Source organism: Convolutriloba macropyga, chromosome 9 (genome assembly GCF_964194025.1).
Source record: "Convolutriloba macropyga chromosome 9, txConMacr16.3, whole genome shotgun sequence".
NCBI lineage: Eukaryota > Metazoa > Xenacoelomorpha > Acoela > Convolutidae > Convolutriloba > Convolutriloba macropyga.
In genome coordinates this window covers 64,066,761-64,094,525 of record NC_134476.1, presented here as the reverse complement: position 1 = coordinate 64,094,525, position 27,765 = coordinate 64,066,761, and the positions used below count along the sequence as shown (strand labels likewise).

At 39.7% G+C, this 27,765-nt stretch overlaps 19 non-coding genes across 19 annotated transcripts; all 19 read left to right on the top strand.

Moving 5' to 3' along the window:
• The first annotated feature begins 1,034 nt into the window (after positions 1-1,034).
• On the top strand, positions 1,035-1,153 carry LOC142346688 (5S ribosomal RNA). Its single transcript, XR_012759735.1, has one exon. It is a non-coding gene; the product is annotated as a 5S ribosomal RNA (ribosomal RNA).
• A 1,324-nt stretch (positions 1,154-2,477) lies between these two features.
• LOC142346687 (5S ribosomal RNA) lies at positions 2,478-2,596 on the top strand. The gene has a single exon (XR_012759734.1). It is a non-coding gene; the product is annotated as a 5S ribosomal RNA (ribosomal RNA).
• A 1,324-nt stretch (positions 2,597-3,920) lies between these two features.
• Positions 3,921-4,039, top strand: LOC142346686 (5S ribosomal RNA). Its single transcript, XR_012759733.1, has one exon. It is a non-coding gene; the product is annotated as a 5S ribosomal RNA (ribosomal RNA).
• A 1,324-nt stretch (positions 4,040-5,363) lies between these two features.
• LOC142346685 (5S ribosomal RNA) lies at positions 5,364-5,482 on the top strand. The gene has a single exon (XR_012759732.1). It is a non-coding gene; the product is annotated as a 5S ribosomal RNA (ribosomal RNA).
• A 1,136-nt stretch (positions 5,483-6,618) lies between these two features.
• LOC142346909 (5S ribosomal RNA) lies at positions 6,619-6,737 on the top strand. Its single transcript, XR_012759944.1, has one exon. It is a non-coding gene; the product is annotated as a 5S ribosomal RNA (ribosomal RNA).
• Positions 6,738-8,060: 1,323 nt separating this feature from the next.
• LOC142346684 (5S ribosomal RNA) lies at positions 8,061-8,179 on the top strand. The gene has a single exon (XR_012759731.1). It is a non-coding gene; the product is annotated as a 5S ribosomal RNA (ribosomal RNA).
• A 1,324-nt stretch (positions 8,180-9,503) lies between these two features.
• On the top strand, positions 9,504-9,622 carry LOC142346683 (5S ribosomal RNA). Its single transcript, XR_012759730.1, has one exon. It is a non-coding gene; the product is annotated as a 5S ribosomal RNA (ribosomal RNA).
• Positions 9,623-10,947: 1,325 nt separating this feature from the next.
• On the top strand, positions 10,948-11,066 carry LOC142346682 (5S ribosomal RNA). The gene has a single exon (XR_012759729.1). It is a non-coding gene; the product is annotated as a 5S ribosomal RNA (ribosomal RNA).
• A 1,324-nt stretch (positions 11,067-12,390) lies between these two features.
• LOC142346681 (5S ribosomal RNA) lies at positions 12,391-12,509 on the top strand. Its single transcript, XR_012759728.1, has one exon. It is a non-coding gene; the product is annotated as a 5S ribosomal RNA (ribosomal RNA).
• Positions 12,510-13,833: 1,324 nt separating this feature from the next.
• Positions 13,834-13,952, top strand: LOC142346679 (5S ribosomal RNA). Its single transcript, XR_012759726.1, has one exon. It is a non-coding gene; the product is annotated as a 5S ribosomal RNA (ribosomal RNA).
• A 1,324-nt stretch (positions 13,953-15,276) lies between these two features.
• LOC142346678 (5S ribosomal RNA) lies at positions 15,277-15,395 on the top strand. Its single transcript, XR_012759725.1, has one exon. It is a non-coding gene; the product is annotated as a 5S ribosomal RNA (ribosomal RNA).
• Positions 15,396-16,531: 1,136 nt separating this feature from the next.
• Positions 16,532-16,650, top strand: LOC142346677 (5S ribosomal RNA). Its single transcript, XR_012759724.1, has one exon. It is a non-coding gene; the product is annotated as a 5S ribosomal RNA (ribosomal RNA).
• Positions 16,651-18,162: 1,512 nt separating this feature from the next.
• Positions 18,163-18,281, top strand: LOC142346676 (5S ribosomal RNA). Its single transcript, XR_012759723.1, has one exon. It is a non-coding gene; the product is annotated as a 5S ribosomal RNA (ribosomal RNA).
• A 1,699-nt stretch (positions 18,282-19,980) lies between these two features.
• LOC142346675 (5S ribosomal RNA) lies at positions 19,981-20,099 on the top strand. Its single transcript, XR_012759722.1, has one exon. It is a non-coding gene; the product is annotated as a 5S ribosomal RNA (ribosomal RNA).
• Positions 20,100-21,424: 1,325 nt separating this feature from the next.
• On the top strand, positions 21,425-21,543 carry LOC142346673 (5S ribosomal RNA). Its single transcript, XR_012759721.1, has one exon. It is a non-coding gene; the product is annotated as a 5S ribosomal RNA (ribosomal RNA).
• Positions 21,544-23,057: 1,514 nt separating this feature from the next.
• LOC142346672 (5S ribosomal RNA) lies at positions 23,058-23,176 on the top strand. The gene has a single exon (XR_012759720.1). It is a non-coding gene; the product is annotated as a 5S ribosomal RNA (ribosomal RNA).
• Positions 23,177-24,312: 1,136 nt separating this feature from the next.
• On the top strand, positions 24,313-24,431 carry LOC142346908 (5S ribosomal RNA). Its single transcript, XR_012759943.1, has one exon. It is a non-coding gene; the product is annotated as a 5S ribosomal RNA (ribosomal RNA).
• Positions 24,432-25,754: 1,323 nt separating this feature from the next.
• Positions 25,755-25,873, top strand: LOC142346671 (5S ribosomal RNA). Its single transcript, XR_012759719.1, has one exon. It is a non-coding gene; the product is annotated as a 5S ribosomal RNA (ribosomal RNA).
• Positions 25,874-27,197: 1,324 nt separating this feature from the next.
• Positions 27,198-27,316, top strand: LOC142346670 (5S ribosomal RNA). Its single transcript, XR_012759718.1, has one exon. It is a non-coding gene; the product is annotated as a 5S ribosomal RNA (ribosomal RNA).
• The last annotated feature ends 449 nt before the right edge of the window (positions 27,317-27,765 follow it).

Below are 27,765 nucleotides of genomic sequence, written 5' to 3'. Positions count from 1 at the left end.
AGCGCGGATACTTTTTTGGAAATCGGTAAAAACTTGACCAAAACGGTTCGCTGTGCCCAATTTTTTTGCTTTATCCCAATCTATGGCTCAAGTGGAGCATGCCCACAAAAAATGAGCCAATTCGGACTAAAATTGACGATTTGGTGACCAAAACAAAGTTCGGTGATCGAAAAAGTTAAGCCTCATCGAGCGCGGATACTTTTTTGGAAATCGGTAAAAACTTGACCAAAACGGTTCGCTGTGCCCAATTTTTTTATTTTATCCCAAATTATGGCTCAAGTGGAGCGTGCCCACAAAAAATGAGCCAATTCGGACTAAAATTGACGATTTGGTGATCAAAACAAAGTTCGGTGATCGAAAAAGTTAAGCCTCATCGAGCGCGGATACTTTTTGTAAATGACAATTTCAGCAATAACCATTGCTCCAAACACACCCCATATACTTGTAAAGGCCATTCTAATAGTTCCCCTGCTTGCGTATACTGTATATTTGATATTTGGAACTGTCTCGGAAACATCAAAACTAATTGTAAATTTTCCCTTTATTAAACTAACTTTTAAGTTAGTGCAAATCGCTCAGTTCCATTCTTTAGGCTGCACTCCGCTAACGCAGAGTGCATTCAAATAAAACTTATCAAATAGAGTTGATACTTACCTATTTAATAAGTTTATCACAACAATTAGGCTAAAAGCAATTCGCCACTGATTTTCCCAATTACCGGCCTAAACCCACTGAAGTCATGCTTCCGGTTCAATGTCCGGTTATACAGGTTCCCCGTACCCAATCCATCTGTGCTTTGTTTTGCTGCCGTTCCACTGTATTGTGGATGGTTGGAAGCAAAAAGTTTGCGCTTTTGTCATAATACACTGTTTGGCTACGAATTGCATAAATTATAACACAACCGTGGCTAAAATTGCATGTATTAAGTGACTATTTTGCAAACCGCAAGGCGGCCAGTTAAAGTAATCCTATATATGAATATAAGACTACAATACAATACTGTTGTATATAAATTCGCTCCCGCTCACGCAAATGCCTACGACCATACCATGTTGAATGCACCGGTTCTCGTCCGATCACCGAAGTTAAGCAACATTGGGCCTGGTTAGTACTTGGATGGGTGACCGCTTGGGAACACCAGGTGTTGTAGGCTTTTTCTTTTGAGTATTCAAACCTCATAGAATACTTTTATTCGATATTTACACTTTTTAGAGCCTCAAAAAGCCTCGGTGATCGAAAAAGTTAAGCCTCATCGAGCGCGGATACTTTTTTGGAAATGGGTAAAAACTTGTCCAAAATGGTTCGCTGTGCCAGATTTTTTTGTTTTATCCCAATCTATGGCTCAAGTGGAGCATGCCCACAAAAAATGAGCCAATTCGGACTAAAATTGACGATTTGGTGACCAAAACAAAGTTCGGTGATCGAAAAAGTTAAGCCTCATCGAGCGCGGATACTTTTTTGGAAATCGGTAAAAACTTGACCAAAACGGTTCGCTGTGCCCAATTTTTTTGCTTTATCCCAATCTATGGCTCAAGTGGAGCATGCCCACAAAAAATGAGCCAATTCGGACTAAAATTGACGATTTGGTGACCAAAACAAAGTTCGGTGATCGAAAAAGTTAAGCCTCATCGAGCGCGGATACTTTTTTGGAAATCGGTAAAAACTTGACCAAAACGGTTCGCTGTGCCCAATTTTTTTATTTTATCCCAAATTATGGCTCAAGTGGAGCGTGCCCACAAAAAATGAGCCAATTCGGACTAAAATTGACGATTTGGTGATCAAAACAAAGTTCGGTGATCGAAAAAGTTAAGCCTCATCGAGCGCGGATACTTTTTGTAAATGACAATTTCAGCAATAACCATTGCTCCAAACACACCCCATATACTTGTAAAGGCCATTCTAATAGTTCCCCTGCTTGCGTATACTGTATATTTGATATTTGGAACTGTCTCGGAAACATCAAAACTAATTGTAAATTTTCCCTTTATTAAACTAACTTTTAAGTTAGTGCAAATCGCTCAGTTCCATTCTTTAGGCTGCACTCCGCTAACGCAGAGTGCATTCAAATAAAACTTATCAAATAGAGTTGATACTTACCTATTTAATAAGTTTATCACAACAATTAGGCTAAAAGCAATTCGCCACTGATTTTCCCAATTACCGGCCTAAACCCACTGAAGTCATGCTTCCGGTTCAATGTCCGGTTATACAGGTTCCCCGTACCCAATCCATCTGTGCTTTGTTTTGCTGCCGTTCCACTGTATTGTGGATGGTTGGAAGCAAAAAGTTTGCGCTTTTGTCATAATACACTGTTTGGCTACGAATTGCATAAATTATAACACAACCGTGGCTAAAATTGCATGTATTAAGTGACTATTTTGCAAACCGCAAGGCGGCCAGTTAAAGTAATCCTATATATGAATATAAGACTACAATACAATACTGTTGTATATAAATTCGCTCCCGCTCACGCAAATGCCTACGACCATACCATGTTGAATGCACCGGTTCTCGTCCGATCACCGAAGTTAAGCAACATTGGGCCTGGTTAGTACTTGGATGGGTGACCGCTTGGGAACACCAGGTGTTGTAGGCTTTTTCTTTTGAGTATTCAAACCTCATAGAATACTTTTATTCGATATTTACACTTTTTAGAGCCTCAAAAAGCCTCGGTGATCGAAAAAGTTAAGCCTCATCGAGCGCGGATACTTTTTTGGAAATGGGTAAAAACTTGTCCAAAATGGTTCGCTGTGCCAGATTTTTTTGTTTTATCCCAATCTATGGCTCAAGTGGAGCATGCCCACAAAAAATGAGCCAATTCGGACTAAAATTGACGATTTGGTGACCAAAACAAAGTTCGGTGATCGAAAAAGTTAAGCCTCATCGAGCGCGGATACTTTTTTGGAAATCGGTAAAAACTTGACCAAAACGGTTCGCTGTGCCCAATTTTTTTGCTTTATCCCAATCTATGGCTCAAGTGGAGCATGCCCACAAAAAATGAGCCAATTCGGACTAAAATTGACGATTTGGTGACCAAAACAAAGTTCGGTGATCGAAAAAGTTAAGCCTCATCGAGCGCGGATACTTTTTTGGAAATCGGTAAAAACTTGACCAAAACGGTTCGCTGTGCCCAATTTTTTTATTTTATCCCAAATTATGGCTCAAGTGGAGCGTGCCCACAAAAAATGAGCCAATTCGGACTAAAATTGACGATTTGGTGATCAAAACAAAGTTCGGTGATCGAAAAAGTTAAGCCTCATCGAGCGCGGATACTTTTTGTAAATGACAATTTCAGCAATAACCATTGCTCCAAACACACCCCATATACTTGTAAAGGCCATTCTAATAGTTCCCCTGCTTGCGTATACTGTATATTTGATATTTGGAACTGTCTCGGAAACATCAAAACTAATTGTAAATTTTCCCTTTATTAAACTAACTTTTAAGTTAGTGCAAATCGCTCAGTTCCATTCTTTAGGCTGCACTCCGCTAACGCAGAGTGCATTCAAATAAAACTTATCAAATAGAGTTGATACTTACCTATTTAATAAGTTTATCACAACAATTAGGCTAAAAGCAATTCGCCACTGATTTTCCCAATTACCGGCCTAAACCCACTGAAGTCATGCTTCCGGTTCAATGTCCGGTTATACAGGTTCCCCGTACCCAATCCATCTGTGCTTTGTTTTGCTGCCGTTCCACTGTATTGTGGATGGTTGGAAGCAAAAAGTTTGCGCTTTTGTCATAATACACTGTTTGGCTACGAATTGCATAAATTATAACACAACCGTGGCTAAAATTGCATGTATTAAGTGACTATTTTGCAAACCGCAAGGCGGCCAGTTAAAGTAATCCTATATATGAATATAAGACTACAATACAATACTGTTGTATATAAATTCGCTCCCGCTCACGCAAATGCCTACGACCATACCATGTTGAATGCACCGGTTCTCGTCCGATCACCGAAGTTAAGCAACATTGGGCCTGGTTAGTACTTGGATGGGTGACCGCTTGGGAACACCAGGTGTTGTAGGCTTTTTCTTTTGAGTATTCAAACCTCATAGAATACTTTTATTCGATATTTACACTTTTTAGAGCCTCAAAAAGCCTCGGTGATCGAAAAAGTTAAGCCTCATCGAGCGCGGATACTTTTTTGGAAATGGGTAAAAACTTGTCCAAAATGGTTCGCTGTGCCAGATTTTTTTGTTTTATCCCAATCTATGGCTCAAGTGGAGCATGCCCACAAAAAATGAGCCAATTCGGACTAAAATTGACGATTTGGTGACCAAAACAAAGTTCGGTGATCGAAAAAGTTAAGCCTCATCGAGCGCGGATACTTTTTTGGAAATCGGTAAAAACTTGACCAAAACGGTTCGCTGTGCCCAATTTTTTTGTTTTATCCCAATCTATGGCTCAAGTGGAGCATGCCCACAAAAAATGAGCCAATTCGGACTAAAATTGACGATTTGGTGACCAAAACAAAGTTCGGTGATCGAAAAAGTTAAGCCTCATCGAGCGCGGATACTTTTTTGGAAATCGGTAAAAACTTGACCAAAACGGTTCGCTGTGCCCAATTTTTTTATTTTATCCCAAATTATGGCTCAAGTGGAGCGTGCCCACAAAAAATGAGCCAATTCGGACTAAAATTGACGATTTGGTGATCAAAACAAAGTTCGGTGATCGAAAAAGTTAAGCCTCATCGAGCGCGGATACTTTTTGTAAATGACAATTTCAGCAATAACCATTGCTCCAAACACACCCCATATACTTGTAAAGGCCATTCTAATAGTTCCCCTGCTTGCGTATACTGTATATTTGATATTTGGAACTGTCTCGGAAACATCAAAACTAATTGTAAATTTTCCCTTTATTAAACTAACTTTTAAGTTAGTGCAAATCGCTCAGTTCCATTCTTTAGGCTGCACTCCGCTAACGCAGAGTGCATTCAAATAAAACTTATCAAATAGAGTTGATACTTACCTATTTAATAAGTTTATCACAACAATTAGGCTAAAAGCAATTCGCCACTGATTTTCCCAATTACCGGCCTAAACCCACTGAAGTCATGCTTCCGGTTCAATGTCCGGTTATACAGGTTCCCCGTACCCAATCCATCTGTGCTTTGTTTTGCTGCCGTTCCACTGTATTGTGGATGGTTGGAAGCAAAAAGTTTGCGCTTTTGTCATAATACACTGTTTGGCTACGAATTGCATAAATTATAACACAACCGTGGCTAAAATTGCATGTATTAAGTGACTATTTTGCAAACCGCAAGGCGGCCAGTTAAAGTAATCCTATATATGAATATAAGACTACAATACAATACTGTTGTATATAAATTCGCTCCCGCTCACGCAAATGCCTACGACCATACCATGTTGAATGCACCGGTTCTCGTCCGATCACCGAAGTTAAGCAACATTGGGCCTGGTTAGTACTTGGATGGGTGACCGCTTGGGAACACCAGGTGTTGTAGGCTTTTTCTTTTGAGTATTCAAACCTCATAGAATACTTTTATTCGATATTTACACTTTTTAGAGCCTCAAAAAGCCTCGGTGATCGAAAAAGTTAAGCCTCATCGAGCGCGGATACTTTTTTGGAAATGGGTAAAAACTTGTCCAAAATGGTTCGCTGTGCCAGATTTTTTTGTTTTATCCCAATCTATGGCTCAAGTGGAGCATGCCCACAAAAAATGAGCCAATTCGGACTAAAATTGACGATTTGGTGACCAAAACAAAGTTCGGTGATCGAAAAAGTTAAGCCTCATCGAGCGCGGATACTTTTTTGGAAATCGGTAAAAACTTGACCAAAACGGTTCGCTGTGCCCAATTTTTTTATTTTATCCCAAATTATGGCTCAAGTGGAGCGTGCCCACAAAAAATGAGCCAATTCGGACTAAAATTGACGATTTGGTGATCAAAACAAAGTTCGGTGATCGAAAAAGTTAAGCCTCATCGAGCGCGGATACTTTTTGTAAATGACAATTTCAGCAATAACCATTGCTCCAAACACACCCCATATACTTGTAAAGGCCATTCTAATAGTTCCCCTGCTTGCGTATACTGTATATTTGATATTTGGAACTGTCTCGGAAACATCAAAACTAATTGTAAATTTTCCCTTTATTAAACTAACTTTTAAGTTAGTGCAAATCGCTCAGTTCCATTCTTTAGGCTGCACTCCGCTAACGCAGAGTGCATTCAAATAAAACTTATCAAATAGAGTTGATACTTACCTATTTAATAAGTTTATCACAACAATTAGGCTAAAAGCAATTCGCCACTGATTTTCCCAATTACCGGCCTAAACCCACTGAAGTCATGCTTCCGGTTCAATGTCCGGTTATACAGGTTCCCCGTACCCAATCCATCTGTGCTTTGTTTTGCTGCCGTTCCACTGTATTGTGGATGGTTGGAAGCAAAAAGTTTGCGCTTTTGTCATAATACACTGTTTGGCTACGAATTGCATAAATTATAACACAACCGTGGCTAAAATTGCATGTATTAAGTGACTATTTTGCAAACCGCAAGGCGGCCAGTTAAAGTAATCCTATATATGAATATAAGACTACAATACAATACTGTTGTATATAAATTCGCTCCCGCTCACGCAAATGCCTACGACCATACCATGTTGAATGCACCGGTTCACGTCCGATCACCGAAGTTAAGCAACATTGGGCCTGGTTAGTACTTGGATGGGTGACCGCTTGGGAACACCAGGTGTTGTAGGCTTTTTCTTTTGAGTATTCAAACCTCATAGAATACTTTTATTCGATATTTACACTTTTTAGAGCCTCAAAAAGCCTCGGTGATCGAAAAAGTTAAGCCTCATCGAGCGCGGATACTTTTTTGGAAATGGGTAAAAACTTGTCCAAAATGGTTCGCTGTGCCAGATTTTTTTGTTTTATCCCAATCTATGGCTCAAGTGGAGCATGCCCACAAAAAATGAGCCAATTCGGACTAAAATTGACGATTTGGTGACCAAAACAAAGTTCGGTGATCGAAAAAGTTAAGCCTCATCGAGCGCGGATACTTTTTTGGAAATCGGTAAAAACTTGACCAAAACGGTTCGCTGTGCCCAATTTTTTTGTTTTATCCCAATCTATGGCTCAAGTGGAGCATGCCCACAAAAAATGAGCCAATTCGGACTAAAATTGACGATTTGGTGACCAAAACAAAGTTCGGTGATCGAAAAAGTTAAGCCTCATCGAGCGCGGATACTTTTTTGGAAATCGGTAAAAACTTGACCAAAACGGTTCGCTGTGCCCAATTTTTTTATTTTATCCCAAATTATGGCTCAAGTGGAGCGTGCCCACAAAAAATGAGCCAATTCGGACTAAAATTGACGATTTGGTGATCAAAACAAATTCGGTGATCGAAAAAGTTAAGCCTCATCGAGCGCGGATACTTTTTGTAAATGACAATTTCAGCAATAACCATTGCTCCAAACACACCCCATATACTTGTAAAGGCCATTCTAATAGTTCCCCTGCTTGCGTATACTGTATATTTGATATTTGGAACTGTCTCGGAAACATCAAAACTAATTGTAAATTTTCCCTTTATTAAACTAACTTTTAAGTTAGTGCAAATCGCTCAGTTCCATTCTTTAGGCTGCACTCCGCTAACGCAGAGTGCATTCAAATAAAACTTATCAAATAGAGTTGATACTTACCTATTTAATAAGTTTATCACAACAATTAGGCTAAAAACAATTCGCCACTGATTTTCCCAATTACCGGCCTAAACCCACTGAAGTCATGCTTCCGGTTCAATGTCCGGTTATACAGGTTCCCCGTACCCAATCCATCTGTGCTTTGTTTTGCTGCCGTTCCACTGTATTGTGGATGGTTGGAAGCAAAAAGTTTGCGCTTTTGTCATAATACACTGTTTGGCTACGAATTGCATAAATTATAACACAACCGTGGCTAAAATTGCATGTATTAAGTGACTATTTTGCAAACCGCAAGGCGGCCAGTTAAAGTAATCCTATATATGAATATAAGACTACAATACAATACTGTTGTATATAAATTCGCTCCCGCTCACGCAAATGCCTACGACCATACCATGTTGAATGCACCGGTTCTCGTCCGATCACCGAAGTTAAGCAACATTGGGCCTGGTTAGTACTTGGATGGGTGACCGCTTGGGAACACCAGGTGTTGTAGGCTTTTTCTTTTGAGTATTCAAACCTCATAGAATACTTTTATTCGATATTTACACTTTTTAGAGCCTCAAAAAGCCTCGGTGATCGAAAAAGTTAAGCCTCATCGAGCGCGGATACTTTTTTGGAAATGGGTAAAAACTTGTCCAAAATGGTTCGCTGTGCCAGATTTTTTTGTTTTATCCCAATCTATGGCTCAAGTGGAGCATGCCCACAAAAAATGAGCCAATTCGGACTAAAATTGACGATTTGGTGACCAAAACAAAGTTCGGTGATCGAAAAAGTTAAGCCTCATCGAGCGCGGATACTTTTTTGGAAATCGGTAAAAACTTGACCAAAACGGTTCGCTGTGCCCAATTTTTTTGTTTTATCCCAATCTATGGCTCAAGTGGAGCATGCCCACAAAAAATGAGCCAATTCGGACTAAAATTGACGATTTGGTGACCAAAACAAAGTTCGGTGATCGAAAAAGTTAAGCCTCATCGAGCGCGGATACTTTTTTGGAAATCGGTAAAAACTTGACCAAAACGGTTCGCTGTGCCCAATTTTTTTATTTTATCCCAAATTATGGCTCAAGTGGAGCGTGCCCACAAAAAATGAGCCAATTCGGACTAAAATTGACGATTTGGTGATCAAAACAAAGTTCGGTGATCGAAAAAGTTAAGCCTCATCGAGCGCGGATACTTTTTGTAAATGACAATTTCAGCAATAACCATTGCTCCAAACACACCCCATATACTTGTAAAGGCCATTCTAATAGTTCCCCTGCTTGCGTATACTGTATATTTGATATTTGGAACTGTCTCGGAAACATCAAAACTAATTGTAAATTTTCCCTTTATTAAACTAACTTTTAAGTTAGTGCAAATCGCTCAGTTCCATTCTTTAGGCTGCACTCCGCTAACGCAGAGTGCATTCAAATAAAACTTATCAAATAGAGTTGATACTTACCTATTTAATAAGTTTATCACAACAATTAGGCTAAAAGCAATTCGCCACTGATTTTCCCAATTACCGGCCTAAACCCACTGAAGTCATGCTTCCGGTTCAATGTCCGGTTATACAGGTTCCCCGTACCCAATCCATCTGTGCTTTGTTTTGCTGCCGTTCCACTGTATTGTGGATGGTTGGAAGCAAAAAGTTTGCGCTTTTGTCATAATACACTGTTTGGCTACGAATTGCATAAATTATAACACAACCGTGGCTAAAATTGCATGTATTAAGTGACTATTTTGCAAACCGCAAGGCGGCCAGTTAAAGTAATCCTATATATGAATATAAGACTACAATACAATACTGTTGTATATAAATTCGCTCCCGCTCACGCAAATGCCTACGACCATACCATGTTGAATGCACCGGTTCTCGTCCGATCACCGAAGTTAAGCAACATTGGGCCTGGTTAGTACTTGGATGGGTGACCGCTTGGGAACACCAGGTGTTGTAGGCTTTTTCTTTTGAGTATTCAAACCTCATAGAATACTTTTATTCGATATTTACACTTTTTAGAGCCTCAAAAAGCCTCGGTGATCGAAAAAGTTAAGCCTCATCGAGCGCGGATACTTTTTTGGAAATGGGTAAAAACTTGTCCAAAATGGTTCGCTGTGCCAGATTTTTTTGTTTTATCCCAATCTATGGCTCAAGTGGAGCATGCCCACAAAAAATGAGCCAATTCGGACTAAAATTGACGATTTGGTGACCAAAACAAAGTTCGGTGATCGAAAAAGTTAAGCCTCATCGAGCGCGGATACTTTTTTGGAAATCGGTAAAAAACTTGACCAAAACGGTTCGCTGTGCCCAATTTTTTTGTTTTATCCCAATCTATGGCTCAAGTGGAGCATGCCCACAAAAAATGAGCCAATTCAGACTAAAATTGACGATTTGGTGACCAAAACAAAGTTCGGTGATCGAAAAAGTTAAGCCTCATCGAGCGCGGATACTTTTTTGGAAATCGGTAAAAACTTGACCAAAACGGTTCGCTGTGCCCAATTTTTTTATTTTATCCCAAATTATGGCTCAAGTGGAGCGTGCCCACAAAAAATGAGCCAATTCGGACTAAAATTGACGATTTGGTGATCAAAACAAAGTTCGGTGATCGAAAAAGTTAAGCCTCATCGAGCGCGGATACTTTTTGTAAATGACAATTTCAGCAATAACCATTGCTCCAAACACACCCCATATACTTGTAAAGGCCATTCTAATAGTTCCCCTGCTTGCGTATACTGTATATTTGATATTTGGAACTGTCTCGGAAACATCAAAACTAATTGTAAATTTTCCCTTTATTAAACTAACTTTTAAGTTAGTGCAAATCGCTCAGTTCCATTCTTTAGGCTGCACTCCGCTAACGCAGAGTGCATTCAAATAAAACTTATCAAATAGAGTTGATACTTACCTATTTAATAAGTTTATCACAACAATTAGGCTAAAAACAATTCGCCACTGATTTTCCCAATTACCGGCCTAAACCCACTGAAGTCATGCTTCCGGTTCAATGTCCGGTTATACAGGTTCCCCGTACCCAATCCATCTGTGCTTTGTTTTGCTGCCGTTCCACTGTATTGTGGATGGTTGGAAGCAAAAAGTTTGCGCTTTTGTCATAATACACTGTTTGGCTACGAATTGCATAAATTATAACACAACCGTGGCTAAAATTGCATGTATTAAGTGACTATTTTGCAAACCGCAAGGCGGCCAGTTAAAGTAATCCTATATATGAATATAAGACTACAATACAATACTGTTGTATATAAATTCGCTCCCGCTCACGCAAATGCCTACGACCATACCATGTTGAATGCACCGGTTCTCGTCCGATCACCGAAGTTAAGCAACATTGGGCCTGGTTAGTACTTGGATGGGTGACCGCTTGGGAACACCAGGTGTTGTAGGCTTTTTCTTTTGAGTATTCAAACCTCATAGAATACTTTTATTCGATATTTACACTTTTTAGAGCCTCAAAAAGCCTCGGTGATCGAAAAAGTTAAGCCTCATCGAGCGCGGATACTTTTTTGGAAATGGGTAAAAACTTGTCCAAAATGGTTCGCTGTGCCAGATTTTTTTGTTTTATCCCAATCTATGGCTCAAGTGGAGCATGCCCACAAAAAATGAGCCAATTCGGACTAAAATTGACGATTTGGTGACCAAAACAAAGTTCGGTGATCGAAAAAGTTAAGCCTCATCGAGCGCGGATACTTTTTTGGAAATCGGTAAAAACTTGACCAAAACGGTTCGCTGTGCCCAATTTTTTTGTTTTATCCCAATCTATGGCTCAAGTGGAGCATGCCCACAAAAAATGAGCCAATTCGGACTAAAATTGACGATTTGGTGACCAAAACAAAGTTCGGTGATCGAAAAAGTTAAGCCTCATCGAGCGCGGATACTTTTTTGGAAATCGGTAAAAACTTGACCAAAACGGTTCGCTGTGCCCAATTTTTTTATTTTATCCCAAATTATGGCTCAAGTGGAGCGTGCCCACAAAAAATGAGCCAATTCGGACTAAAATTGACGATTTGGTGATCAAAACAAAGTTCGGTGATCGAAAAAGTTAAGCCTCATCGAGCGCGGATACTTTTTGTAAATGACAATTTCAGCAATAACCATTGCTCCAAACACACCCCATATACTTGTAAAGGCCATTCTAATAGTTCCCCTGCTTGCGTATACTGTATATTTGATATTTGGAACTGTCTCGGAAACATCAAAACTAATTGTAAATTTTCCCTTTATTAAACTAACTTTTAAGTTAGTGCAAATCGCTCAGTTCCATTCTTTAGGCTGCACTCCGCTAACGCAGAGTGCATTCAAATAAAACTTATCAAATAGAGTTGATACTTACCTATTTAATAAGTTTATCACAACAATTAGGCTAAAAACAATTCGCCACTGATTTTCCCAATTACCGGCCTAAACCCACTGAAGTCATGCTTCCGGTTCAATGTCCGGTTATACAGGTTCCCCGTACCCAATCCATCTGTGCTTTGTTTTGCTGCCGTTCCACTGTATTGTGGATGGTTGGAAGCAAAAAGTTTGCGCTTTTGTCATAATACACTGTTTGGCTACGAATTGCATAAATTATAACACAACCGTGGCTAAAATTGCATGTATTAAGTGACTATTTTGCAAACCGCAAGGCGGCCAGTTAAAGTAATCCTATATATGAATATAAGACTACAATACAATACTGTTGTATATAAATTCGCTCCCGCTCACGCAAATGCCTACGACCATACCATGTTGAATGCACCGGTTCTCGTCCGATCACCGAAGTTAAGCAACATTGGGCCTGGTTAGTACTTGGATGGGTGACCGCTTGGGAACACCAGGTGTTGTAGGCTTTTTCTTTTGAGTATTCAAACCTCATAGAATACTTTTATTCGATATTTACACTTTTTAGAGCCTCAAAAAGCCTCGGTGATCGAAAAAGTTAAGCCTCATCGAGCGCGGATACTTTTTTGGAAATGGGTAAAAACTTGTCCAAAATGGTTCGCTGTGCCAGATTTTTTTGTTTTATCCCAATCTATGGCTCAAGTGGAGCATGCCCACAAAAAATGAGCCAATTCGGACTAAAATTGACGATTTGGTGACCAAAACAAAGTTCGGTGATCGAAAAAGTTAAGCCTCATCGAGCGCGGATACTTTTTTGGAAATCGGTAAAAACTTGACCAAAACGGTTCGCTGTGCCCAATTTTTTTGTTTTATCCCAATCTATGGCTCAAGTGGAGCATGCCCACAAAAAATGAGCCAATTCGGACTAAAATTGACGATTTGGTGACCAAAACAAAGTTCGGTGATCGAAAAAGTTAAGCCTCATCGAGCGCGGATACTTTTTTGGAAATCGGTAAAAACTTGACCAAAACGGTTCGCTGTGCCCAATTTTTTTATTTTATCCCAAATTATGGCTCAAGTGGAGCGTGCCCACAAAAAATGAGCCAATTCGGACTAAAATTGACGATTTGGTGATCAAAACAAAGTTCGGTGATCGAAAAAGTTAAGCCTCATCGAGCGCGGATACTTTTTGTAAATGACAATTTCAGCAATAACCATTGCTCCAAACACACCCCATATACTTGTAAAGGCCATTCTAATAGTTCCCCTGCTTGCGTATACTGTATATTTGATATTTGGAACTGTCTCGGAAACATCAAAACTAATTGTAAATTTTCCCTTTATTAAACTAACTTTTAAGTTAGTGCAAATCGCTCAGTTCCATTCTTTAGGCTGCACTCCGCTAACGCAGAGTGCATTCAAATAAAACTTATCAAATAGAGTTGATACTTACCTATTTAATAAGTTTATCACAACAATTAGGCTAAAAACAATTCGCCACTGATTTTCCCAATTACCGGCCTAAACCCACTGAAGTCATGCTTCCGGTTCAATGTCCGGTTATACAGGTTCCCCGTACCCAATCCATCTGTGCTTTGTTTTGCTGCCGTTCCACTGTATTGTGGATGGTTGGAAGCAAAAAGTTTGCGCTTTTGTCATAATACACTGTTTGGCTACGAATTGCATAAATTATAACACAACCGTGGCTAAAATTGCATGTATTAAGTGACTATTTTGCAAACCGCAAGGCGGCCAGTTAAAGTAATCCTATATATGAATATAAGACTACAATACAATACTGTTGTATATAAATTCGCTCCCGCTCACGCAAATGCCTACGACCATACCATGTTGAATGCACCGGTTCTCGTCCGATCACCGAAGTTAAGCAACATTGGGCCTGGTTAGTACTTGGATGGGTGACCGCTTGGGAACACCAGGTGTTGTAGGCTTTTTCTTTTGAGTATTCAAACCTCATAGAATACTTTTATTCGATATTTACACTTTTTAGAGCCTCAAAAAGCCTCGGTGATCGAAAAAGTTAAGCCTCATCGAGCGCGGATACTTTTTTGGAAATGGGTAAAAACTTGTCCAAAATGGTTCGCTGTGCCAGATTTTTTTGTTTTATCCCAATCTATGGCTCAAGTGGAGCATGCCCACAAAAAATGAGCCAATTCGGACTAAAATTGACGATTTGGTGACCAAAACAAAGTTCGGTGATCGAAAAAGTTAAGCCTCATCGAGCGCGGATACTTTTTTGGAAATCGGTAAAAACTTGACCAAAACGGTTCGCTGTGCCCAATTTTTTTGTTTTATCCCAATCTATGGCTCAAGTGGAGCATGCCCACAAAAAATGAGCCAATTCGGACTAAAATTGACGATTTGGTGACCAAAACAAAGTTCGGTGATCGAAAAAGTTAAGCCTCATCGAGCGCGGATACTTTTTTGGAAATCGGTAAAAACTTGACCAAAACGGTTCGCTGTGCCCAATTTTTTTATTTTATCCCAAATTATGGCTCAAGTGGAGCGTGCCCACAAAAAATGAGCCAATTCGGACTAAAATTGACGATTTGGTGATCAAAACAAAGTTCGGTGATCGAAAAAGTTAAGCCTCATCGAGCGCGGATACTTTGTGTAAATGACAATTTCAGCAATAACCATTGCTCCAAACACACCCCATATACTTGTAAAGGCCATTCTAATAGTTCCCCTGCTTGCGTATACTGTATATTTGATATTTGGAACTGTCTCGGAAACATCAAAACTAATTGTAAATTTTCCCTTTATTAAACTAACTTTTAAGTTAGTGCAAATCGCTCAGTTCCATTCTTTAGGCTGCACTCCGCTAACGCAGAGTGCATTCAAATAAAACTTATCAAATAGAGTTGATACTTACCTATTTAATAAGTTTATCACAACAATTAGGCTAAAAGCAATTCGCCACTGATTTTCCCAATTACCGGCCTAAACCCACTGAAGTCATGCTTCCGGTTCAATGTCCGGTTATACAGGTTCCCCGTACCCAATCCATCTGTGCTTTGTTTTGCTGCCGTTCCACTGTATTGTGGATGGTTGGAAGCAAAAAGTTTGCGCTTTTGTCATAATACACTGTTTGGCTACGAATTGCATAAATTATAACACAACCGTGGCTAAAATTGCATGTATTAAGTGACTATTTTGCAAACCGCAAGGCGGCCAGTTAAAGTAATCCTATATATGAATATAAGACTACAATACAATACTGTTGTATATAAATTCGCTCCCGCTCACGCAAATGCCTACGACCATACCATGTTGAATGCACCGGTTCTCGTCCGATCACCGAAGTTAAGCAACATTGGGCCTGGTTAGTACTTGGATGGGTGACCGCTTGGGAACACCAGGTGTTGTAGGCTTTTTCTTTTGAGTATTCAAACCTCATAGAATACTTTTATTCGATATTTACACTTTTTAGAGCCTCAAAAAGCCTCGGTGATCGAAAAAGTTAAGCCTCATCGAGCGCGGATACTTTTTTGGAAATGGGTAAAAACTTGTCCAAAATGGTTCGCTGTGCCAGATTTTTTTGTTTTATCCCAATCTATGGCTCAAGTGGAGCATGCCCACAAAAAATGAGCCAATTCGGACTAAAATTGACGATTTGGTGACCAAAACAAAGTTCGGTGATCGAAAAAGTTAAGCCTCATCGAGCGCGGATACTTTTTTGGAAATCGGTAAAAACTTGACCAAAACGGTTCGCTGTGCCCAATTTTTTTGTTTTATCCCAATCTATGGCTCAAGTGGAGCATGCCCACAAAAAATGAGCCAATTCGGACTAAAATTGACGATTTGGTGACCAAAACAAAGTTCGGTGATCGAAAAAGTTAAGCCTCATCGAGCGCGGATACTTTTTGTAAATGACAATTTCAGCAATAACCATTGCTCCAAACACACCCCATATACTTGTAAAGGCCATTCTAATAGTTCCCCTGCTTGCGTATACTGTATATTTGATATTTGGAACTGTCTCGGAAACATCAAAACTAATTGTAAATTTTCCCTTTATTAAACTAACTTTTAAGTTAGTGCAAATCGCTCAGTTCCATTCTTTAGGCTGCACTCCGCTAACGCAGAGTGCATTCAAATAAAACTTATCAAATAGAGTTGATACTTACCTATTTAATAAGTTTATCACAACAATTAGGCTAAAAGCAATTCGCCACTGATTTTCCCAATTACCGGCCTAAACCCACTGAAGTCATGCTTCCGGTTCAATGTCCGGTTATACAGGTTCCCCGTACCCAATCCATCTGTGCTTTGTTTTGCTGCCGTTCCACTGTATTGTGGATGGTTGGAAGCAAAAAGTTTGCGCTTTTGTCATAATACACTGTTTGGCTACGAATTGCATAAATTATAACACAACCGTGGCTAAAATTGCATGTATTAAGTGACTATTTTGCAAACCGCAAGGCGGCCAGTTAAAGTAATCCTATATATGAATATAAGACTACAATACAATACTGTTGTATATAAATTCGCTCCCGCTCACGCAAATGCCTACGACCATACCATGTTGAATGCACCGGTTCTCGTCCGATCACCGAAGTTAAGCAACATTGGGCCTGGTTAGTACTTGGATGGGTGACCGCTTGGGAACACCAGGTGTTGTAGGCTTTTTCTTTTGAGTATTCAAACCTCATAGAATACTTTTATTCGATATTTACACTTTTTAGAGCCTCAAAAAGCCTCGGTGATCGAAAAAGTTAAGCCTCATCGAGCGCGGATACTTTTTTGGAAATGGGTAAAAACTTGTCCAAAATGGTTCGCTGTGCCAGATTTTTTTGTTTTATCCCAATCTATGGCTCAAGTGGAGCATGCCCACAAAAAATGAGCCAATTCGGACTAAAATTGACGATTTGGTGACCAAAACAAAGTTCGGTGATCGAAAAAGTTAAGCCTCATCGAGCGCGGATACTTTTTTGGAAATCGGTAAAAACTTGACCAAAACGGTTCGCTGTGCCAGATTTTTTTGTTTTATCCCAATCTATGGCTCAAGTGGAGCATGCCCACAAAAAATGAGCCAATTCGGACTAAAATTGACGATTTGGTGACCAAAACAAAGTTCGGTGATCGAAAAAGTTAAGCCTCATCGAGCGCGGATACTTTTTTGGAAATCGGTAAAAACTTGACCAAAACGGTTCGCTGTGCCCAATTTTTTTGTTTTATCCCAATCTATGGCTCAAGTGGAGCATGCCCACAAAAAATGAGCCAATTCGGACTAAAATTGACGATTTGGTTACCAAAACAAAGTTCGGTGATCGAAAAAGTTAAGCCTCATCGAGCGCGGATACTTTTTTGGAAATCGGTAAAAACTTGACCAAAACGGTTCGCTGTGCCCAATTTTTTTATTTTATCCCAAATTATGGCTCAAGTGGAGCGTGCCCACAAAAAATGAGCCAATTCGGACTAAAATTGACGATTTGGTGATCAAAACAAAGTTCGGTGATCGAAAAAGTTAAGCCTCATCGAGCGCGGATACTTTTTGTAAATGACAATTTCAGCAATAACCATTGCTCCAAACACACCCCATATACTTGTAAAGGCCATTCTAATAGTTCCCCTGCTTGCGTATACTGTATATTTGATATTTGGAACTGTCTCGGAAACATCAAAACTAATTGTAAATTTTCCCTTTATTAAACTAACTTTTAAGTTAGTGCAAATCGCTCAGTTCCATTCTTTAGGCTGCACTCCGCTAACGCAGAGTGCATTCAAATAAAACTTATCAAATAGAGTTGATACTTACCTATTTAATAAGTTTATCACAACAATTAGGCTAAAAGCAATTCGCCACTGATTTTCCCAATTACCGGCCTAAACCCACTGAAGTCATGCTTCCGGTTCAATGTCCGGTTATACAGGTTCCCCGTACCCAATCCATCTGTGCTTTGTTTTGCTGCCGTTCCACTGTATTGTGGATGGTTGGAAGCAAAAAGTTTGCGCTTTTGTCATAATACACTGTTTGGCTACGAATTGCATAAATTATAACACAACCGTGGCTAAAATTGCATGTATTAAGTGACTATTTTGCAAACCGCAAGGCGGCCAGTTAAAGTAATCCTATATATGAATATAAGACTACAATACAATACTGTTGTATATAAATTCGCTCCCGCTCACGCAAATGCCTACGACCATACCATGTTGAATGCACCGGTTCTCGTCCGATCACCGAAGTTAAGCAACATTGGGCCTGGTTAGTACTTGGATGGGTGACCGCTTGGGAACACCAGGTGTTGTAGGCTTTTTCTTTTGAGTATTCAAACCTCATAGAATACTTTTATTCGATATTTACACTTTTTAGAGCCTCAAAAAGCCTCGGTGATCGAAAAAGTTAAGCCTCATCGAGCGCGGATACTTTTTTGGAAATGGGTAAAAACTTGTCCAAAATGGTTCGCTGTGCCAGATTTTTTTGTTTTATCCCAATCTATGGCTCAAGTGGAGCGTGCCCACAAAAAATGAGCCAATTCGGACTAAAATTGACGATTTGGTGACCAAAACAAAGTTCGGTGATCGAAAAAGTTAAGCCTCATCGAGCGCGGATACTTTTTTGGAAATCGGTAAAAACTTGACCAAAACGGTTCGCTGTGCCCAATTTTTTATTTTATCCCAAATTATGGCTCAAGTGGAGCGTGCCCACAAAAAATGAGCCAATTCGGACTAAAATTGACGATTTGGTGACCAAAACAAAGTTCGGTGATCGAAAAAGTTAAGCCTCATCGAGCGCGGATACTTTTTTGGAAATCGGTAAAAACTTGACCAAAACGGTTCGCTGTGCCAGATTTTTTTGTTTTATCCCAATCTATGGCTCAAGTGGAGCATGCCCACAAAAAATGAGCCAATTCGGACTAAAATTGACGATTTGGTGACCAAAACAAAGTTCGGTGATCGAAAAAGTTAAGCCTCATCGAGCGCGGATACTTTTTTGGAAATCGGTAAAAACTTGACCAAAACGGTTCGCTGTGCCCAATTTTTTTGTTTTATCCCAATCTATGGCTCAAGTGGAGCATGCCCACAAAAAATGAGCCAATTCGGACTAAAATTGACGATTTGGTTACCAAAACAAAGTTCGGTGATCGAAAAAGTTAAGCCTCATCGAGCGCGGATACTTTTTTGGAAATCGGTAAAAACTTGACCAAAACGGTTCGCTGTGCCCAATTTTTTTATTTTATCCCAAATTATGGCTCAAGTGGAGCGTGCCCACAAAAAATGAGCCAATTCGGACTAAAATTGACGATTTGGTGATCAAAACAAAGTTCGGTGATCGAAAAAGTTAAGCCTCATCGAGCGCGGATACTTTTTGTAAATGACAATTTCAGCAATAACCATTGCTCCAAACACACCCCATATACTTGTAAAGGCCATTCTAATAGTTCCCCTGCTTGCGTATACTGTATATTTGATATTTGGAACTGTCTCGGAAACATCAAAACTAATTGTAAATTTTCCCTTTATTAAACTAACTTTTAAGTTAGTGCAAATCGCTCAGTTCCATTCTTTAGGCTGCACTCCGCTAACGCAGAGTGCATTCAAATAAAACTTATCAAATAGAGTTGATACTTACCTATTTAATAAGTTTATCACAACAATTAGGCTAAAAGCAATTCGCCACTGATTTTCCCAATTACCGGCCTAAACCCACTGAAGTCATGCTTCCGGTTCAATGTCCGGTTATACAGGTTCCCCGTACCCAATCCATCTGTGCTTTGTTTTGCTGCCGTTCCACTGTATTGTGGATGGTTGGAAGCAAAAAGTTTGCGCTTTTGTCATAATACACTGTTTGGCTACGAATTGCATAAATTATAACACAACCGTGGCTAAAATTGCATGTATTAAGTGACTATTTTGCAAACCGCAAGGCGGCCAGTTAAAGTAATCCTATATATGAATATAAGACTACAATACAATACTGTTGTATATAAATTCGCTCCCGCTCACGCAAATGCCTACGACCATACCATGTTGAATGCACCGGTTCTCGTCCGATCACCGAAGTTAAGCAACATTGGGCCTGGTTAGTACTTGGATGGGTGACCGCTTGGGAACACCAGGTGTTGTAGGCTTTTTCTTTTGAGTATTCAAACCTCATAGAATACTTTTATTCGATATTTACACTTTTTAGAGCCTCAAAAAGCCTCGGTGATCGAAAAAGTTAAGCCTCATCGAGCGCGGATACTTTTTTGGAAATGGGTAAAAACTTGTCCAAAATGGTTCGCTGTGCCAGATTTTTTTGTTTTATCCCAATCTATGGCTCAAGTGGAGCATGCCCACAAAAAATGAGCCAATTCGGACTAAAATTGACGATTTGGTGACCAAAACAAAGTTCGGTGATCGAAAAAGTTAAGCCTCATCGAGCGCGGATACTTTTTTGGAAATCGGTAAAAAACTTGACCAAAACGGTTCGCTGTGCCCAATTTTTTTGTTTTATCCCAATCTATGGCTCAAGTGGAGCATGCCCACAAAAAATGAGCCAATTCGGACTAAAATTGACGATTTGGTGACCAAAACAAAGTTCGGTGATCGAAAAAGTTAAGCCTCATCGAGCGCGGATACTTTTTTGGAAATCGGTAAAAACTTGACCAAAACGGTTCGCTGTGCCCAATTTTTTTATTTTATCCCAAATTATGGCTCAAGTGGAGCGTGCCCACAAAAAATGAGCCAATTCGGACTAAAATTGACGATTTGGTGATCAAAACAAAGTTCGGTGATCGAAAAAGTTAAGCCTCATCGAGCGCGGATACTTTTTGTAAATGACAATTTCAGCAATAACCATTGCTCCAAACACACCCCATATACTTGTAAAGGCCATTCTAATAGTTCCCCTGCTTGCGTATACTGTATATTTGATATTTGGAACTGTCTCGGAAACATCAAAACTAATTGTAAATTTTCCCTTTATTAAACTAACTTTTAAGTTAGTGCAAATCGCTCAGTTCCATTCTTTAGGCTGCACTCCGCTAACGCAGAGTGCATTCAAATAAAACTTATCAAATAGAGTTGATACTTACCTATTTAATAAGTTTATCACAACAATTAGGCTAAAAGCAATTCGCCACTGATTTTCCCAATTACCGGCCTAAACCCACTGAAGTCATGCTTCCGGTTCAATGTCCGGTTATACAGGTTCCCCGTACCCAATCCATCTGTGCTTTGTTTTGCTGCCGTTCCACTGTATTGTGGATGGTTGGAAGCAAAAAGTTTGCGCTTTTGTCATAATACACTGTTTGGCTACGAATTGCATAAATTATAACACAACCGTGGCTAAAATTGCATGTATTAAGTGACTATTTTGCAAACCGCAAGGCGGCCAGTTAAAGTAATCCTATATATGAATATAAGACTACAATACAATACTGTTGTATATAAATTCGCTCCCGCTCACGCAAATGCCTACGACCATACCATGTTGAATGCACCGGTTCTCGTCCGATCACCGAAGTTAAGCAACATTGGGCCTGGTTAGTACTTGGATGGGTGACCGCTTGGGAACACCAGGTGTTGTAGGCTTTTTCTTTTGAGTATTCAAACCTCATAGAATACTTTTATTCGATATTTACACTTTTTAGAGCCTCAAAAAGCCTCGGTGATCGAAAAAGTTAAGCCTCATCGAGCGCGGATACTTTTTTGGAAATGGGTAAAAACTTGTCCAAAATGGTTCGCTGTGCCAGATTTTTTTGTTTTATCCCAATCTATGGCTCAAGTGGAGCATGCCCACAAAAAATGAGCCAATTCGGACTAAAATTGACGATTTGGTGACCAAAACAAAGTTCGGTGATCGAAAAAGTTAAGCCTCATCGAGCGCGGATACTTTTTTGGAAATCGGTAAAAAACTTGACCAAAACGGTTCGCTGTGCCCAATTTTTTTGTTTTATCCCAATCTATGGCTCAAGTGGAGCATGCCCACAAAAAATGAGCCAATTCGGACTAAAATTGACGATTTGGTGACCAAAACAAAGTTCGGTGATCGAAAAAGTTAAGCCTCATCGAGCGCGGATACTTTTTTGGAAATCGGTAAAAAACTTGACCAAAACGGTTCGCTGTGCCCAATTTTTTTGTTTTATCCCAATCTATGGCTCAAGTGGAGCATGCCCACAAAAAATGAGCCAATTCGGACTAAAATTGACGATTTGGTGACCAAAACAAAGTTCGGTGATCGAAAAAGTTAAGCCTCATCGAGCGCGGATACTTTTTTGGAAATCGGTAAAAACTTGACCAAAACGGTTCGCTGTGCCCAATTTTTTTATTTTATCCCAAATTATGGCTCAAGTGGAGCGTGCCCACAAAAAATGAGCCAATTCGGACTAAAATTGACGATTTGGTGATCAAAACAAAGTTCGGTGATCGAAAAAGTTAAGCCTCATCGAGCGCGGATACTTTTTGTAAATGACAATTTCAGCAATAACCATTGCTCCAAACACACCCCATATACTTGTAAAGGCCATTCTAATAGTTCCCCTGCTTGCGTATACTGTATATTTGATATTTGGAACTGTCTCGGAAACATCAAAACTAATTGTAAATTTTCCCTTTATTAAACTAACTTTTAAGTTAGTGCAAATCGCTCAGTTCCATTCTTTAGGCTGCACTCCGCTAACGCAGAGTGCATTCAAATAAAACTTATCAAATAGAGTTGATACTTACCTATTTAATAAGTTTATCACAACAATTAGGCTAAAAGCAATTCGCCACTGATTTTCCCAATTACCGGCCTAAACCCACTGAAGTCATGCTTCCGGTTCAATGTCCGGTTATACAGGTTCCCCGTACCCAATCCATCTGTGCTTTGTTTTGCTGCCGTTCCACTGTATTGTGGATGGTTGGAAGCAAAAAGTTTGCGCTTTTGTCATAATACACTGTTTGGCTACGAATTGCATAAATTATAACACAACCGTGGCTAAAATTGCATGTATTAAGTGACTATTTTGCAAACCGCAAGGCGGCCAGTTAAAGTAATCCTATATATGAATATAAGACTACAATACAATACTGTTGTATATAAATTCGCTCCCGCTCACGCAAATGCCTACGACCATACCATGTTGAATGCACCGGTTCTCGTCCGATCACCGAAGTTAAGCAACATTGGGCCTGGTTAGTACTTGGATGGGTGACCGCTTGGGAACACCAGGTGTTGTAGGCTTTTTCTTTTGAGTATTCAAACCTCATAGAATACTTTTATTCGATATTTACACTTTTTAGAGCCTCAAAAAGCCTCGGTGATCGAAAAAGTTAAGCCTCATCGAGCGCGGATACTTTTTTGGAAATGGGTAAAAACTTGTCCAAAATGGTTCGCTGTGCCAAATTTTTTTGTTTTATCCCAATCTATGGCTCAAGTGGAGCATGCCCACAAAAAATGAGCCAATTCGGACTAAAATTGACGATTTGGTGACCAAAACAAAGTTCGGTGATCGAAAAAGTTAAGCCTCATCGAGCGCGGATACTTTTTTGGAAATCGGTAAAAACTTGACCAAAACGGTTCGCTGTGCCCAATTTTTTTATTTTATCCCAAATTATGGCTCAAGTGGAGCGTGCCCACAAAAAATGAGCCAATTCGGACTAAAATTGACGATTTGGTGATCAAAACAAAGTTCGGTGATCGAAAAAGTTAAGCCTCATCGAGCGCGGATACTTTTTGTAAATGACAATTTCAGCAATAACCATTGCTCCAAACACACCCCATATACTTGTAAAGGCCATTCTAATAGTTCCCCTGCTTGCGTATACTGTATATTTGATATTTGGAACTGTCTCGGAAACATCAAAACTAATTGTAAATTTTCCCTTTATTAAACTAACTTTTAAGTTAGTGCAAATCGCTCAGTTCCATTCTTTAGGCTGCACTCCGCTAACGCAGAGTGCATTCAAATAAAACTTATCAAATAGAGTTGATACTTACCTATTTAATAAGTTTATCACAACAATTAGGCTAAAAGCAATTCGCCACTGATTTTCCCAATTACCGGCCTAAACCCACTGAAGTCATGCTTCCGGTTCAATGTCCGGTTATACAGGTTCCCCGTACCCAATCCATCTGTGCTTTGTTTTGCTGCCGTTCCACTGTATTGTGGATGGTTGGAAGCAAAAAGTTTGCGCTTTTGTCATAATACACTGTTTGGCTACGAATTGCATAAATTATAACACAACCGTGGCTAAAATTGCATGTATTAAGTGACTATTTTGCAAACCGCAAGGCGGCCAGTTAAAGTAATCCTATATATGAATATAAGACTACAATACAATACTGTTGTATATAAATTCGCTCCCGCTCACGCAAATGCCTACGACCATACCATGTTGAATGCACCGGTTCACGTCCGATCACCGAAGTTAAGCAACATTGGGCCTGGTTAGTACTTGGATGGGTGACCGCTTGGGAACACCAGGTGTTGTAGGCTTTTTCTTTTGAGTATTCAAACCTCATAGAATACTTTTATTCGATATTTACACTTTTTAGAGCCTCAAAAAGCCTCGGTGATCGAAAAAGTTAAGCCTCATCGAGCGCGGATACTTTTTTGGAAATGGGTAAAAACTTGTCCAAAATGGTTCGCTGTGCCAGATTTTTTTGTTTTATCCCAATCTATGGCTCAAGTGGAGCATGCCCACAAAAAATGAGCCAATTCGGACTAAAATTGACGATTTGGTGACCAAAACAAAGTTCGGTGATCGAAAAAGTTAAGCCTCATCGAGCGCGGATACTTTTTTGGAAATCGGTAAAAACTTGACCAAAACGGTTCGCTGTGCCCAATTTTTTTGTTTTATCCCAATCTATGGCTCAAGTGGAGCATGCCCACAAAAAATGAGCCAATTCGGACTAAAATTGACGATTTGGTGACCAAAACAAAGTTCGGTGATCGAAAAAGTTAAGCCTCATCGAGCGCGGATACTTTTTTGGAAATCGGTAAAAACTTGACCAAAACGGTTCGCTGTGCCCAATTTTTTTATTTTATCCCAAATTATGGCTCAAGTGGAGCGTGCCCACAAAAAATGAGCCAATTCGGACTAAAATTGACGATTTGGTGATCAAAACAAATTCGGTGATCGAAAAAGTTAAGCCTCATCGAGCGCGGATACTTTTTGTAAATGACAATTTCAGCAATAACCATTGCTCCAAACACACCCCATATACTTGTAAAGGCCATTCTAATAGTTCCCCTGCTTGCGTATACTGTATATTTGATATTTGGAACTGTCTCGGAAACATCAAAACTAATTGTAAATTTTCCCTTTATTAAACTAACTTTTAAGTTAGTGCAAATCGCTCAGTTCCATTCTTTAGGCTGCACTCCGCTAACGCAGAGTGCATTCAAATAAAACTTATCAAATAGAGTTGATACTTACCTATTTAATAAGTTTATCACAACAATTAGGCTAAAAGCAATTCGCCACTGATTTTCCCAATTACCGGCCTAAACCCACTGAAGTCATGCTTCCGGTTCAATGTCCGGTTATACAGGTTCCCCGTACCCAATCCATCTGTGCTTTGTTTTGCTGCCGTTCCACTGTATTGTGGATGGTTGGAAGCAAAAAGTTTGCGCTTTTGTCATAATACACTGTTTGGCTACGAATTGCATAAATTATAACACAACCGTGGCTAAAATTGCATGTATTAAGTGACTATTTTGCAAACCGCAAGGCGGCCAGTTAAAGTAATCCTATATATGAATATAAGACTACAATACAATACTGTTGTATATAAATTCGCTCCCGCTCACGCAAATGCCTACGACCATACCATGTTGAATGCACCGGTTCTCGTCCGATCACCGAAGTTAAGCAACATTGGGCCTGGTTAGTACTTGGATGGGTGACCGCTTGGGAACACCAGGTGTTGTAGGCTTTTTCTTTTGAGTATTCAAACCTCATAGAATACTTTTATTCGATATTTACACTTTTTAGAGCCTCAAAAAGCCTCGGTGATCGAAAAAGTTAAGCCTCATCGAGCGCGGATACTTTTTTGGAAATGGGTAAAAACTTGTCCAAAATGGTTCGCTGTGCAAGATTTTTTTGTTTTATCCCAATCTATGGCTCAAGTGGAGCATGCCCACAAAAAATGAGCCAATTCGGACTAAAATTGACGATTTGGTGACCAAAACAAAGTTCGGTGATCGAAAAAGTTAAGCCTCATCGAGCGCGGATACTTTTTTGGAAATCGGTAAAAACTTGACCAAAACGGTTCGCTGTGCCCAATTTTTTTGTTTTATCCCAATCTATGGCTCAAGTGGAGCATGCCCACAAAAAATGAGCCAATTCGGACTAAAATTGACGATTTGGTGACCAAAACAAAGTTCGGTGATCGAAAAAGTTAAGCCTCATCGAGCGCGGATACTTTTTTGGAAATCGGTAAAAACTTGACCAAAACGGTTCGCTGTGCCCAATTTTTTTATTTTATCCCAAATTATGGCTCAAGTGGAGCGTGCCCACAAAAAATGAGCCAATTCGGACTAAAATTGACGATTTGGTGATCAAAACAAAGTTCGGTGATCGAAAAAGTTAAGCCTCATCGAGCGCGGATACTTTTTGTAAATGACAATTTCAGCAATAACCATTGCTCCAAACACACCCCATATACTTGTAAAGGCCATTCTAATAGTTCCCCTGCTTGCGTATACTGTATATTTGATATTTGGAACTGTCTCGGAAACATCAAAACTAATTGTAAATTTTCCCTTTATTAAACTAACTTTTAAGTTAGTGCAAATCGCTCAGTTCCATTCTTTAGGCTGCACTCCGCTAACGCAGAGTGCATTCAAATAAAACTTATCAAATAGAGTTGATACTTACCTATTTAATAAGTTTATCACAACAATTAGGCTAAAAGCAATTCGCCACTGATTTTCCCAATTACCGGCCTAAACCCACTGAAGTCATGCTTCCGGTTCAATGTCCGGTTATACAGGTTCCCCGTACCCAATCCATCTGTGCTTTGTTTTGCTGCCGTTCCACTGTATTGTGGATGGTTGGAAGCAAAAAGTTTGCGCTTTTGTCATAATACACTGTTTGGCTACGAATTGCATAAATTATAACACAACCGTGGCTAAAATTGCATGTATTAAGTGACTATTTTGCAAACCGCAAGGCGGCCAGTTAAAGTAATCCTATATATGAATATAAGACTACAATACAATACTGTTGTATATAAATTCGCTCCCGCTCACGCAAATGCCTACGACCATACCATGTTGAATGCACCGGTTCTCGTCCGATCACCGAAGTTAAGCAACATTGGGCCTGGTTAGTACTTGGATGGGTGACCGCTTGGGAACACCAGGTGTTGTAGGCTTTTTCTTTTGAGTATTCAAACCTCATAGAATACTTTTATTCGATATTTACACTTTTTAGAGCCTCAAAAAGCCTCGGTGATCGAAAAAGTTAAGCCTCATCGAGCGCGGATACTTTTTTGGAAATGGGTAAAAACTTGTCCAAAATGGTTCGCTGTGCCAGATTTTTTTGTTTTATCCCAATCTATGGCTCAAGTGGAGCATGCCCACAAAAAATGAGCCAATTCGGACTAAAATTGACGATTTGGTGACCAAAACAAAGTTCGGTGATCGAAAAAGTTAAGCCTCATCGAGCGCGGATACTTTTTTGGAAATCGGTAAAAAACTTGACCAAAACGGTTCGCTGTGCCCAATTTTTTTGTTTTATCCCAATCTATGGCTCAAGTGGAGCATGCCCACAAAAAATGAGCCAATTCGGACTAAAATTGACGATTTGGTGACCAAAACAAAG